Below are 15808 nucleotides of genomic sequence, written 5' to 3'. Positions count from 1 at the left end.
CTCATTAATGTCCTGCACAAACTCCCTCATCAGTCAATAAACCCGGCCTGATCTCAAATGCATATACAATCAAATGCTTGCACAATATGCTTTAACACCCAACAAAACACCCATATCCCTTAACTGTAATTATTCACAAACTCCATGGGAGCAAATCCCTTCTCTCATACGCTCTCCAGTAACCCAGTCAAACAGCTGAGCGCAAGGTCATCTGGTATTCAAGGTTAACTCCCAAGTCTTCCCCCAAGAAAAAAAATGAAGAAAGAAGAAAAATCCCAGCAGGAAAAATCCCCATTCGATATCACCCCTGCTTATTGTCTCTGTGCAAAAAAAAAAAAAAAAGCTGATGCAAGGCACCACCTGTTGTATCCAAGCCAATTTACTAAATAAGCAAACCCTCCATTACATCCTACACACCACAGAACTAAGAATAACTCAATAAAGGAGGAAGAAAAGAAAAAACCTTGAACAAAGTCAGCCCATATAAATAACCTATTCCACCCCCAAAATAATTCCAGAAGAGAAAAACGAAAGACAGAAGAGAGATCTAACAAAATTGGTAGATCTAAGCTGGCTGTCCGAGGTGAGCTAGGCTATGGCAGTTGACTTTTTTCTATAGAACTTTACCTGCTGAACAAGAATTTAAAGTAATATTTTGTTGCTCAGCTGTAATTAAGCTGTAAATTATCTTAGAACTGGTGTGGTAAAACCCTTTCAAGAATAGCTAACAGTAAGGGAGACCCTTTTGGAATTTGAGTTTTTTGGTGGGGTACATAACTTGGGAAAAGGTTTCGGTTCCTTATTGTTGTATTTCCTGTTATATATGTCATTTGGAACACAAAAAACAAGTGTAAAAAGAAGGGCAAATAAATAGATAGTGGGAGCCGTTCCAAAGGCACTTTTCATTCATTACTAGTACTACTGATTCTAAGCCTTAACACACATGCGCTAGCTTTTGGTTCATCAATCACTAGTTGCCGGTTTTCTGCACTTAGCGAGAGCAAAATATACAAAAGCAATATAAGAATATATGTACAGTATGATTGGATACAGTGAATTAAGGCATTACATTTTAAAAGATGCATATTCATTATGTTGACATTTGTATAATACTATATGTGAATATAGAGTAGAGTATAATGTAGGCTATGCTACCATGTATGTATACAATGTACCATAGTGTAGGCTAAGCTAATTCATGTACGTTATTCAATTTCTCTTTGTATTGAATTATCGTAAGTCACTTCGCATGAACCTCCAGAATTAGCTCATATTGATAATTACTATACCGTGTATGTAAAGAGTATATTTTATAGTGTAGGCTAGGCTACCATATATGTATACATGGTACCAAATACCCTAGTGTAGGCTAGGCTACGTTCGAGATACGTTTTGGTATTTCTTATGTTTTTTCCAACAAACGATGGTTTTTTTTTGGAACCTAACCCCATCGTAAGTAGGATAATACCTGTATAAGCATTTTTAGTTTGTTTTGTGTGTGTTTGAACTGTCAAAATAGGTTGTTCTAAGTGTCGTGTTTTTAGAAGGGTTCTAAGTATTCGCTGGTTTAGCTATTCATGGCGGGGTGTGGCACGCATCCCTGCGAATACTGGGGTTTAATAAAAATATATATATATATATATATATATATATATATATATATATATATATATATATATATATATATATATATATATATATGTAATGTATGTGTATATTATACCGTATACTGTACACCGTACAGTGAACCAGTTCCTCATTGGATGGGTTGGTACCGTTCTCGGCTAGCACTCTGCTGGGCCCACATTCGATTCTCTGAACGGCCAATGAAGAATTAGAGAAATTTATTTCCAGTGATTGAAATTCATTTCTCGTTATAATGTGGTTCAGATTCCACAATAAGCTGTAGGTCCCGTTGCTAGGTAACTAATTGGTTCTTAGCCACGTAAAATAAATCTAATCCTTCGGTCCAGCCCTAGAAGGGCTGTTAATCACCTCAGTGGTCTGGTTAAACTAAGGTATACTTTTTAACGTACAGTGAACCCCTGCTATATCGCAGTTCAGCATTCGTGGCTTCAGTTATTTGCGGATTTTTCTGTGGAATGTATCTCCAAATATATCACAGAAAATTCACTAATTTGCGGATTTTTTTGTAGAACAATATTCACTAATTACTTTTTTCATGTTATTTTCGTGACTAAGTACATTTTGTATGATAAAAAAAGATTTATGAATTTTCAAATATTAATACAAATGTAAAAAAAAAATATCAATAAATTGTATTTTTTTTTTTCAATGCATATTCAGATATTCATGTATAGTACTTAACTCTTCTTGTGAATTCTCAATGTTTCCCCTATGTACTGTAAAAAGAAAATGGGACAGCTTAAATACTGTATGAGAGAAAATGGCTGTGCCTGAGTATAGGGGTAACTTGAATAGTATTCACACGTAGCTGTAAGCCACATGTATTTTTAAGGGTAATGTTGTAAGATGACTTTGAGATGATATTAAAATGTTTTAGGATGGTAGTTTAAGGTATATTAGTGTAGGATGATAGTTTAAGGCATATTTAATGTGTGAACTATTAAAGTGGGCAGTTACAAGCTTGTTTAGAAGGGATTTCCAACTTATCGCAGATTTCAGCTTATTGCAGGTGGTTATGGTCCCTAACCCCCTCGTATACCAGGTGTTGATTGTGTATATATAATTGTATATATATATGAAGATAAAAACGCCCATGAAACACGATTTGAATGTTGCAACCACATATTTCGAGCACTTCCTTCTGTGCCCCTGTTCAGAGGAAGTGCTTGAAATATATGGTTGCAACATTCAAATAGTGTTTTATGGGCCTTTTATCTTAATATTATACTGTGGTATTACAGTAAAAGAGATATATATATATATATATATATATATATATATATATATATATATATATATATATATATATATATATATATATATATATATACTATATATATATATATATATATATATATATATATATATATATATATATATATATATATATATATATATATATATATATATATATATATATATATATATATATATATATATATACACATACACACACACACACAGTTCCTCACCAACTGAGGGTAGTTTTGATCTTATGGCACTTTCTCAGCACTGTTAACAGCATTTTACAGCGCTGTAATTTGATGTTGCGTCAAGTTACGGCACTCTAAGCGCCGGTGACTACGCTAACGGCAAGAATAGGCACCAAGTTAACAGAGCTTACAGCATTGGTGTAACTTGATACAGCATCAAGTTATAGTGTCGTAAGTGCCATTAAAGTGCTAATAATGGGAAAACAGAAACTTACGGCAGAAATTGACTTATGGCTTGGTGCTGGAATGGATCCCCTGCTGTAAGTCTAGGACCTACTATATATACACACACACACATATATATGTGTGTGTATATATAGATAGATAATATGAGATATTTAGCTTTATATATTTAAGAAAGTGCAAATCAATTTCAAAATCTGCTATATTCGCAGGGCCAACTGAGCATAACATATTAAAAGCCAGTAATTATGATTTTTCACATGTTAAAATATCTTAATTGTCTGACAGACTACTGAAGTAGTGTAGAATAACTTGATAATTTAGTGAGTCAGGAATTATACCAGTTCTTATTGAAAAAAGGATTATCTGATGCCCTATAATTTGCACTGCAGTCTCTTATACTTTACATATAAGTGAATTGGAAATTTTGTACTTGTGAAACAAATATTATTTAAAATTGTTACAGGTACCTAGGTGTTTTGGGTCTCTCAGAATTTGTGGTCAATACTTTTGAATAGCTGATGTTTTTTATGGTACTAGTACCATGTGTGAAATCCAAAGCTATGGGCCTTAATGATGAGTTTTGCTGTGTTTTTGCTCCCATATTTTCTCTATAAGATGAATGGTTATTAAATGTTTTGAAAACTTTTTTATTAATTGGTTCATGTTATGTGAATAAGGATGTTGCTAACTTGAACTTGTTTATTCTAATGAGGGTCATTAAATATCAGTGCTATCACCTGTACCTTGGTAACAACTAAGGACTGCAAAGTTTGATTCTCTTAAAATATGAGGATATTTATGCAATGTGTGCAAGTTGTTTAGGTGTTCAGGAGTTTTCAAAATCCACAATTGTTATTTGATAAGCTACAGATGAAATTTAATATTTAAAATTATCTTCTTAGCATTAGAAGTAAATTATAAGTACAGTAATGATAGTACAGTACAGTGTACTGTAGTTAGATCATTACTCATTGACTTGATGTGATAACTAAACCCATTATTTAAACAAGTGGCTCTTGATTTTCGTGAGTGGACTTTGGTGGGGTGATAGACCTTATCATTGCTGATAAGCTTTTCTTATGTAATAGGTATACATCTTAGAGATTAGTTTATTAAAGTTGTGGTAGTTAACTACATAGTTATCACAGAACAGAGGAACATTGTGAATGCTGATGTGCCATCAGTTAAGTATGTTACATATTTTAGAATTTTCATAATAATTTTTGGATTGTAGAATTACTGTCTAGAAAATTATGCTATTTTTTATGTTTGATTGAATACATTTCATTGCTAGCATGCACATTTATACCCATTAATTATTTATTAAATTGAAATTTGTACTCTGGAATTATCAGGAAGCCCCATAATTTGGTGAATTAATTAACCTTTTATAGTAAAAGTGAGAAAGAAGCACATTTTGATTGCACAACATCATATTTAGGGTATTTTTTTTATTTAAAATTCTTTTGGGAATATGTTTAGTAACCAGAGTTAAAAAATTTGATTATTAAAGTGTATGCTGCTGTTCTTTTTTGTACTTTGTGTAAGGTCAAATGAAATGCATTAAAAACATTACCATGTCATGAGCTCCTTATGGTGAGTTAGTGCAGTTTACTTTCATTTAGTAGGTTACAACTCATTTAAGAAACAGTAGCTTAGCGTACGCTGTGCATAGTAGTTCATACTGTATTTCCCTTAAATTGTTTACCATTTATTTTTACCCAATTGCTGAAGCCAATAAAAGGACAATTTAATATTATCATAGGCATTATATGCAATATTTTAAAGCTAAATAACTTGGGTGTTTTGTGAATATAGTTATAGAAAAAAAAAATTTGGTAATGTGTACATTGATGATTTTTTTATGTTGGTATGTACAGGTATAGCTCTGCATGAAATCAAGTAAGACGTTTTGTTACTCTTGAAATGGTAGTGGACTCACAAGTAAGAAAAAAAAAATATGTCGCTACTGATCATACTTCCACTGTTAATAAATACCTCTTTAAACTCACCCTTGATATTTTCTGTTATTACCATTAGTGACCTAATTAAACAAGTTAGAAGTGAAAATTGTATTATCAGGCAGGATGTAGAATTATGTTTGATGTTTTTTCCTTATGTCTTCAGTTTCACTGAAAGTGAAATAAAATTATGTGTTTGAAAATCTCCCTTTTCCTGGGATTACTGGTAAAAGACATTGGTCTTTCATGATGGTAAACATTCCTATTTGTGTATGTGATTCCTCATTTCAAAAGATTTTGGTTCACAGATAATGTAATCACTTAAGAATGAACTCTTTATTATGACAGTCCATGTCTATTAATGACTATTATTAGTTTGGTGCAATTACTTTGAAGTTTTGACATGAGGCCAATCAGCTAACAGTTGTTTCACCACAAATCCATAATTTGTTCTTAAAAAGTTATATTTTTAGCATGAATGGGTGAAGCCAGTTAGATTCAGATTCATATTCTAGAGATTATTTTCACTGACTGATGTATATCACAAATTCAGAAAGGTGATCTTAACTGTCAACCAGGAGGGCATTTAAAAACCATCACCAGTCTCATAAAGTGATGTTTATGCAGATGTTATAATATGCAGACCTCTCATGACTACTCCCAGCCTTTAACAGAGTCACCAAGTCACATCTTTAGATTCTCATGTATTATGCCCAAAGGATTTATTTAGTCTTTGTTCTTATTTTTTTTTTTTACTGTTGGCCTTGCTTCCTTTTCTCCAGTGTGTTTATACCAAAAGTCCTATTGTTTTACTTTAGATAACATCATGTATCAGTTTGAAGTGTGTGGCAGTGTAGAGTTATTCCCCAAAAATTGACTTGTTCCATTATTGTAAGTACTGTAGATTGAAATCCCCTATGCCTCACCCACTCCAATCAGAATGAATCTGTGATAATGAGTATTGGGTAGTTTTAAATAAGTAACTTGCCAAGTAATTACATAGCTATTGGTTCCCTAACCTACGGCAGCTTAAAAATTCAAAATTCACATGGTGGCACTGTTATCGTTAGTGTGTAGGTGACAGGGTCCCGCGCACCATCTGGGACTCGTGGAAACAACCCAGCAGAGAGCTCAATTCATTTTCTGCCAGCTTCTGGTTAACATCGGAAGTTTTCACGCAGCTGCTTCTTCGCTTTTCGGCTTTTCTTTGCATGAATTTGGGAAGTATTCAGAATTTGTTGCTTTGTGGCTTGCTACCTTTGTCGAATTGTTGTTCGAGATATTATTTAGTTAAGGATGTCAGATTCTAGTTCATCTAGTATTTGCTTTTGTTCTGAGGGTTGTAGAACTAGGCAAACTAAGCTTTCATACAATTCTCATACAAAATGCACTAAATGTAGGGGGCAAGAATGTAGTAAGGATAATACTTGCATAAAGTGTCAGGATTGGGAGGATAAGAAATGGAAACCTTGAATTCTCATCTAGAGAAATTAGAACAAGATAAGAAGAGAAAAGCAGCCATTAGGGCTGAAAGTAGAGCCAATATAGATTCCATTCCTTTGGAAAATGTATGGGATAACAGAACTACCACTTCAATTCTTCCTCTTTCACCTATCCTAAGTCCTCCTACTTTACCATCTACTCCTGTTCCAGGTTTCCATGATTCCGCTCTTAGTGCCATTGCCAGCCTCGAATCTTAGGTTCGATCAGAAATTTAGTGTATTATCTAGTACTATTATGGAAATGGGAACAGCTATTAAATCTCTAATGGAAAAAATGTAAGTATTTACAGTGCAGCGAGAAGTGAGAGTGCTGTGTATATTGAGAAGGTGGCTGACGGTCCCACCAGTGCTCCTAGATGAAGGACACTGTCCCGCTTCCCCCCACCTGGGAGAAGACATACCGGAAGTCCAAGAGACTTGTGGGTTTTAGCGACTCTTCTCAACCTGGCTGTCAAGAGGTATAGGGAGGCTAGCCGACAACCTTCCTGCAGTTTTCAAGTCCAGCCTGATTCTCCTGCTCATCATCGTCATTTTGCCAGAGACAGTCCTGAGCTCTATAAGCACTCTAAGCGCCCGACTTCCTTCAAGCGCCCACCGACTTGCACCAGACTTCGGCTGATGAGCGCCTGTGACCTCGCTCCAGAATACTGCTGATGAGCGCCGGGTGCCTGCTGTCTCATGCCAGAATACCGCTGATGAGCGCCCAGTGCCTGCCGTCTCATGCCAGCTTCCACTCTAGAGCGCCCAGCGCCAACTCCCGAACTTCTGATGCCAACAGCTGAACTCCCAGCTTCTGCTTCTGGAGCCCATGCCCCTTCTTCTGTTATTCCATCTTCCTCATCAGTCCAGGAAGATTCTTTAGCCCACTCAAGCGCCAATTGACCGAGCTTATGGGTTTTTGAAGAAATCCTCTTCTGCTCCAGAGTCCAAGGATAAATCTTTGTCTCCTATCTCTTTGGAAGAGGAAGAGATTGTTCAGGATACGGTTCCCTCTTCTGCTTACTTGTCTCTTCTACGTTTACTCCTGGATAATTTCCCTGGTTTCTTTGTGCCTGCTTCACCTACTTCTCCAGCTTCTACCTTCCTCATGAAAAAGCATTCGTCAGAAGATACCAGGTTACGCAAGCTAGTTCTTTCCTCCTCCTGGAAGAAGGTTCTCAAAGAAGTTTACTCTTGGCTGGCCGCTAACAGAGAACAGGGCAAAGCGACATTCGCTTTTCCGCCCAGCAAATTGTTAAAGATGTGGTACTCTTACTATGCCACCGGGGAAGTTCCTTCCTTGGGAGTTTCTGCCTCCTCCCAAGAGGACATCTCTGGTCTGGTGGATTCATCTCGTTGAACGGCCTTTATGTTGGCCAAAATGTTTTCCTCAGCTGAACTGGATCACCTTATCAGGAACATATTTAAGGTGTTTTAGATATTTAGTTTCCTCGATTGGGCCATCAGGGCGATAGCGAGGAAGATTGAAGCCTGTCCTGATCTAGCTGAAGATTTTGCCTCCGATTGGCTAGGAGTTCTTTCATGCTCAGACAGAGCAATTAGAGATGGCTCTTTAAAACTCGCCTCCTTATTTTCTATGGGCGTCCTTAAGAAGAGGGAGCTCAGGTGTTCGTTCACCTCGAAAGGAGTCTCGCTGACTCAGAAGTCAGTTCTACTTTTTGCTCCTTTAGACAAGTCACCTCTTTCCTCAAAACACAGTGAAGGAGATTCTTTCAGACTTGCAGAGTAAGTCTACCACTGACTTGTTGGCACAGTCCACTAGACGTCCGAAAGAGCCTGTGCCTTCCACATCAAGATCATTCTCCCCTCTTCAGTCTCAACCCTTTCATGGAGGGAGAGCTAAGACCCAGTCTCGACCTAGATCAAACTTGTGACCTCCTACAAAGTCCATTAACCCTCACAATCCGGGCTAAAATACGCTTATGTAACATCTGAGACCGGGCTAAAATTGACTATTGCAAATTGGAGAAAAATACATATCTATGGAAAGGTAATAGCATGCACATGAACGTGGAACAAAAAAAAAAATTAAAAAAAATTTTTGTACTTACCAGAGCGAGTTGATTATAAAGTGCTATAAGATGGATGAGCGGGGAGACAGCTGACTGAAAAGAATTGGCCCGGGCGCGGGCCTTTTCGCCGACACGCTAACAAACAATACCACGCAAAATAATGAATTCTAAAAGTTTGCACTTGTATACAACAAATATAATACAATAAAAGTTATTTACATGTAAGTTATTACCCGTAAAATGCAATGAAAATGAAACATACCCATAAATGTAAAAAAAAAGTATATAAAAAGTAATACTCGGGAAAAAAGTTATCGAAAGCCTTATATTTCTGCCCTTATCGTATGAAAAATATTAGTATTTATGAAAGACCCGTAATGTAATATGAAAACCCGTAATGTAAAGTAAAAGTTATTGAAAGTGAACAATACCCATCAAGTTATACCCGTAAAATGCCAAGAAATTGAAATATATATCATCAATGTATGCCAACACATTTCTCGACTCAATGAAAAGCTCTCTCTCTCTCTCTCTCTCTCTCTCTCTCTCTCTCTCTCTCTCTCTCTCTCTCTCTCTCTCTCTCTCTCTCTCTCTCTCTCTCTCTCATAAAAGACTGTCAAGTGAATAATGTAAATGTAAAACAAAGTTTACTTGAAATAAAAAGTTATAAATTATTACCCGTAAAATGCAATGAAAATGAAACATACCCATAAATGTAAAAAAAAAGTATATAAAAAGTAATACTCGGGAAAAAAGTTATCGAAAGCCTTATATTTCTGCCCTTATCGTATGAAAAATATTAGTATTTATGAAAGACCCGTAATGTAATATGAAAACCCGTAATGTAAAGTAAAAGTTATTGAAAGTGAACAATACCCATCAAGTTATACCCGTAAAATGCCATGAAATTGAAATATATATCGTCAATGTATGCCAACACATTTCTCGACTCAATGAAAAGCTATCCATCTCTCTCTCTCTCTCTCTCTCTCTCTCTCTCTCTCTCTCTCTCTCTCTCTCTCTCTCTCTCTCTCTCTCTCATATAAAAGACTGTCAAGTGAATAATATACCCATAAAAGAAAAAGTGAATTACCAGGTAAATAAAAAACAAAGTTTACTTGAAATAAAAAGTTATGATAACATGTATTTTACTCTCTCTCTCTCTCTCTCTCTCTCTCTCTCTCTCTCTCCTAGAATTCATTGTAGCTGTGGTATATTTTGAAGCATGGCAAACATAGACCGACGCCACATGTTGGGCACCAGGTTGTGACCAACTTCCTCCGTCTTTCCTCAATGTTCTTTGTGTTAGCACATACGTGGCAGGTCCTCTGGCTCAGTTTTCCCTTTTGGGTTTCGGGAAGGCGGTCCAAGAAGTGGGTCTGGCACCATTGTCTGGGTGCCAGACGAGACGTTTCTGGTTGCTCGACAAATTTTCCCTTGGCTGTTCTCTGGAATTGGCCATATTTCGTCAAGAGCTGTTTACACACGTTGAGTGAAAAGTAGCGCAGAGAAATTGACTGTTTTGTATGGAATTTGTACAGGTTATACGCATTCAGCATACAAACGTCTATGATGTGGAATAGGGCTTTTTGTACCACTTCATTGTTCTCCCAGTGCATGCCACGTATCCAATTTGCATATCAGATTTATCTACAAGACGCATGTTTTTCACGTAGTCCACAATCACATCTGGTTTGTAAATGGTTTCACGTGTTCTGTAGTCCTGTTTCCCAGTGGATATCATTTGCCCAGTGTGAATCCCCGACAACAGATTGAATTCCTTTCGGTCCTTCCATTTCACAAGGAGATGATGAGCTTTCTTTCTGAAAACAGCCTCACCTCGTTTGATACCCTTTGGGAATTTGGGCATTCCTTTTCTATTGTCTCTGACCGTCCCAACCAACCCGGTGTTGTTGTCGTGGAGATAAGTACTTAGCCCGGGCTGGTGTAGTAGTTATCAGTATACAGGATATGGCCTGCATTCCAATAGGGATCCATTAGCGTCTTCACAACGGCCCCTGAATGCCCCAAGGGATCATTAGCTGGGATGTCTACGTCTGTCCCTGTATAAATGACAATGTCAAGAACATATCCCGTTTTACAGTCACAAATAACATATATTTTTATCCCAAAACGATGTCTTTTTGTTCTTATGTATTGCTTGAATATCAGTCTACCCTTGAATAACACTAAACTTTCATCCACAACAAGTTTTTGGAAGGGATAAAAATATTTTTGAATCTTTCCTTACCATTTCCAAGACATCTCTTATTTTCCACAGTCTATCATTACTATTTCTATCCCTCATCTCATTGTCTGTGAAATGCAAGAACCGATATATATCCTGATATCTATCACGTGGCATGAATTTTCCATATATCGGGCGTATATATGTATGCATCTGTTGCCCAGTAATCCCTCATACGATGCTTCGATGTATGAGGCATTAGTAACGTGAGCCAGGAACACTATCATTTCTTGAGACAAACATCTACCCATTTCTTCATCTTGATGTACCAGGAGGCCTGTCACGTGTGAGGAGCGAGTGATACCGATTGGTTTCATCGACCATGACTTGCACTATATCATCGTCGATGAATTTCCGAAAATAATCGGATTCTTCACTCATATTAGGGTCGAGGTCAAAATCAGCGTCACTCCTGCTGAACCACCAAAAACATAATCATGAGGAACGAAATTACGCCCATCAGTCCACCCATCATCTTCTGTAGCCGCAGCCGACCCATGTGTTCGAACACCACGGCCGCTTCCCTTCCCCGATGAACTGCGAGAGGAAGAGGATCCCACCCTCCCCCGTTGCCTGCGGCGTCGGCGAACGGACCCTCTGCCTCGGAGAATGTCTTCTTCATCATCAATTATTTCAGCTTGATAAGCATCACTATCATCACTACTACTATCAGTTTCTTGCTGACGATATGTAGGATCATTCAGTTCCTCATCACCACTTTCATCAGCCCATCCCAAGCCTTCGAGAACGCGTTCTCGTAATCAGACTCGCTCCCATAGCTATCACTATCGTGGAATTCTTCCAACAATTTCAAAGTTTCACTGATTTCTTTGGTCGTTAGGGACCTCTTTTTACTACTAATTTTTTCTTACTAGTAGAAGGATCACTGACAAAAGTATCACTATCATCCGAGACGTGTGGCCGCACACAAGACCGCTGAAGTGCTTGGTTGGGGTCAGAAGAAAATGATCGCGACCCTCCATGGCCAATGCTTGGGGACTACTGATCGCTCTCATTCAGCTCTCAGAGGTGGTGTATGGTGATCTATGGGTTGCCAATTTGTAAAAAATACTCTAGAGGTGTCGCAGCAGAAAAATTCGCCAATTCCATTCAAAACATTTGGTGGGCGATTGAAATCTTTCAGGAAAGATACCCGGACTCCGCCACAGAGTTAATTTAAATCTTTCAGGAAAGATACCCGGACTGTGGGGGTTAAGAGGTCTTCCTTCAAATCCAACCCCAAGAAGTGAGAAGTTAGTCCTCCGCGGCCAGGTAGGAGCCAGATTTCTACTTTTTTGGAAAGAATGGGAGAGCAGAGGAGCAGACCCCTGGGTGACCAAGGTTCTCAAGGAGGACCACTCCGTTCCTTTCGTAAAGACTCCTCCTTTAGTTACATCTCCAGTTGCCTTGACAACATATTCAAAAGGTTCCACGAAGTTTTTGGCTCTCCTCTCAAGAAGTTGAATCCCTTCTTTTCAAAGGAGCAGTGGGAGAAGTGCTAGATCCCCACTCAGAGAGTTTCTACAATCGCCTTTTCGTGGTTCCGAAGGCCTCGGGGGTGCTGGAGGCCCGTTCTGGATGTCAGCGCCTTGAATGTGTTTGTACTGAAGACGAAGTTTCATGTGGAGACCGTTTGCTCAGTCATGTCCTCAGTACAACAGGGGGACTGGATGGTCACCCTGGATATGCAGGATGCATATTTTCACGTCCCTGTTCATCCAAACTCACGAAAATTTCTACACTTCATTTTTTTGGACAGGATACTAAATTTCCGGGCCCTATGCTTCGGCTTATCAACGGCTCCTCAAATTTTCACATGAATCCTTGCTCCTCTGGGGAATTGGCTTTATCTTCTGGGAATCAACATCAACTTATATCTAGATGATTGGCTTCTCTGCTTGTTGGAGGAGGAAAAGTGCGCAGGGGACTTGAGAAGAACTCTTTGCCTGACACAGGAGTTAGGCACTCTCATAAGCAAAAAGAAATCCCTTCTGACAACGACTCATGAGATTCCCTATTTTAGGATGATACTGAACTCTCAGACTTTTCGGACTTTTCTGTTGCCCAAAAGAGTCAAGAACTGCCTTCAAACTGTCAGTCAGTTCCTTGCTCTTCCTTCCTGCTCGGCAGTGCAGTAGGTGAGTCTTCTGGGGACCCTTGCTTTAGTAGAGCAGTTTGTAAATTTAGGCAGACTGCACATGAGATCCCTTCAGTTTTTCCTCAAAGCAAATTGGTGCAGAAAAACTCAACCAGACTCTTTCATCCATCTGATTACGTCGGAAATCAAAGAGGATCTCCAGTGGTTGTCATGTGGAGAAAGACTTCAGGAAGGGAAGTCTCTTCTCCTAGCATGCCCAGACCTTCTCTTTTATTCTGGATGGCAGGGAAGTCTCCAGAACATGGACTATGGTACAACAGAATTCTCACATCAACACAAAGGAACTGAGAGCAATTCACCTGGGCCTTCAGTCCTTCTCGGATCTGGTCCACAGCAAGAAGATTGCAATACATGTGGACAACACCATGGCTCTTGCTTTCATTCGCAAATGGGGCACTCATTCCTTCTCTCTGTGCGAGACGGCGAGGGATCTCCTTCTGTGGGCGGGGGAGAACCAAGTCTCTCTTGTCACCCGGTTCATTCAAGGGAGGATGAACATGATTGCAGACGAATTAAGCCGCCTCAAACAGGTCCTTCCAACCGATTGGACTTTAGACCCAATATTGTGCAACAACCTGTGGAAACTGTGGGGCAAATCCACAGTGGATCTTTTTACAACGTCGAGAAACCCCCATCTTCCCTTCTTTTGCTCTCCGGTCCTGGATCCTCAAGCTTGGAGCACGGACGCCATGCTTTTGGACTGGACAGACTTAGATGTGTACACCTTACTTACCTTCAGAATGATCAGGGAAGTAATCAACAAGCTGTCAGCGCATCATAACACCTCCATGACCCTAGTAGCCCCATTTTGCCGAACAAGGAATGATTTCTAGACTTGATTCGACTCCTGGTAGACTACCCAAGACTCCTTCCACCAAAACGGTCTCTGCTCAGACAACCCCACTTTCTCAAATTCCACCAAGGGTTATCCACTCTGGCCCTGAGAGGCTTCAGACCGTCAAGCGCCTTGCCAGAGCAAAAGGGTTTTCGAGACAGGCTGCAGAGGCAATTACGAGATGCAGACAAGCTTCTTTTGCAAAGCTCTACCAACCAAAATGGGCAGTCTTCAGAAGGTGGTGCTGCTGCTATAACGTCTCTTCTTTTGAGACATCTATAAGCCAAGTAGCTGACTTTGGTATTCCTAAAGTCCATCAGGAAGCTATCGACCTCTACTATCAAAGGGTATAGGTCGATGCTCAGCTCAGTTTTTAAGCACAGAGGGATGGACCTGTATTCTAATCAAGATATCACTGACTTGATCAAATCCTTCGATACGTCCAAGAAAGAAAGTTCTTCCAACGTCTCTTGGAACTTAGACATTGAACTGAAATGGCTTTCAGGTCCTCAATTCGAACCTCTTTGTTCTGTTTCCCTCAGGAATCTAACAAAAAAGACTCTCTTTTTAGTGGCTCTCGCTATTGCCAAACATATTAGCGAGTTACAGGCAATAGACAAGAGAATAGGCTTTGCACAAGAGGACGCAGTCTGCTCTTGTTCTCTTGGTTTCCTCGCAAAGAACAAGGACCCTTCTAAACCCTGGCCTAGATCCTTTGTCATCAAGAACCTTATGGATATCTTAGGACCTGAGGAAGAAGAAAGACTCCTCTGTCCAGTGAGGTGCCTCAGGTACTATCTTCAGAGGACGGAAAAGATTAGAGGACCTTCGAGAAACCTCTGGTGCTCTGTAAGAAACCCAGTTTGCCCGCTCTCCAAAAATGCCATATCCAGGAAGAAGCATTTCCAGTACTTAAGGTTAAGGCTCACGAAATTAGGGCAGTCACAACTTCCCTTGCTTTTAAACACAACTTGTCCCTTTCCTCGATCCTACAGTCGACATTCTGGAGATGCAAGTCCATATTTGCCTCACACTACTACAAGGACATAGAAACCGTGTTTGAAAATTGTAGCATTTTAGGACCTTTATCCATGGCTGTCATGGTGCTGGGAGAGGAAGCATAGGGAATCTGTCTGTTCCATTGCTATCCACTCGCCTTGACTTGAGGTTTTTAGTCGATGGGAAGCCTGGGGGTACTTTGTACCTGGAGTACCCACCAGTTCATATTTTATTATTGATAATGGTTGGGTTTTGGTTTTATTCTGTGGTGTAAGTGACTGTTGTCATTTTGTATTCTGGTCTTCACCCAGGACAAGGGCATCTTTTAAAACTTTGTCAGCATACGGTGTACTTCCTCCCCTGCAAAGTTCCCACTAATGTAGTGGCGACCCTTGACTATACTGCCACGTCCACTACAAGTTAAGAGAAGCGCTGACCAGAGGCAGTACCTACCTGCAGCAGCTCTCTCAAAAGGTAAGGAAACAACAACCATTTATTCAATGTTAGCAACCTTTCTATTTTAAATTCATTACTTACTTAATGCTTTGGAGGAGAGTGAATATGTCTATGCTCTTTCCCACCTCCTAACAATGTGGAATCAGCTCCTCCCCTTGCACGGACATTAGAGCATAAAACGAATTGAGGTCTCTGCTGGGTTGTTTTCTTGAGTCCCGACCTCGTCAGTCACTTACACTAACGATAACAGTGCCACCGTGCGAATTTTGAATTTTTAAGCTGCTGTAGGGTAGGGAACAGATAGCTATGTA

The 15808-nt window shown here is 39.2% G+C and overlaps 1 protein-coding gene across 8 annotated transcripts in view; it reads left to right on the top strand.

The window, feature by feature from the left end:
- Window positions 1-15808, top strand: part of LOC136853998 (choline-phosphate cytidylyltransferase A-like) — a 345853-nt gene that overhangs the window by 179041 nt on the left and 151004 nt on the right. The window contains exon 1 of one of the 8 annotated variants that reach the window (XM_067130013.1): window positions 4441-4514. The exons of the other annotated variants lie outside the window; for them this stretch is intronic. The gene's annotated coding sequence lies outside the window, so the exon portion shown is untranslated. Of the gene's footprint in view, window positions 1-4440; window positions 4515-15808 lie in introns of those variants that run through there. 8 annotated transcript variants of the gene reach the window in all.

The sequence above is a fragment of the Macrobrachium rosenbergii genome, chromosome 3, assembly GCF_040412425.1.
Source record: "Macrobrachium rosenbergii isolate ZJJX-2024 chromosome 3, ASM4041242v1, whole genome shotgun sequence".
In the NCBI taxonomy this organism is placed as follows: domain Eukaryota; kingdom Metazoa; phylum Arthropoda; class Malacostraca; order Decapoda; family Palaemonidae; genus Macrobrachium; species Macrobrachium rosenbergii.
The sequence above is the reverse complement of the archived record's forward strand: the minus strand, read 5'-3'. Positions and strand labels throughout refer to the sequence as shown.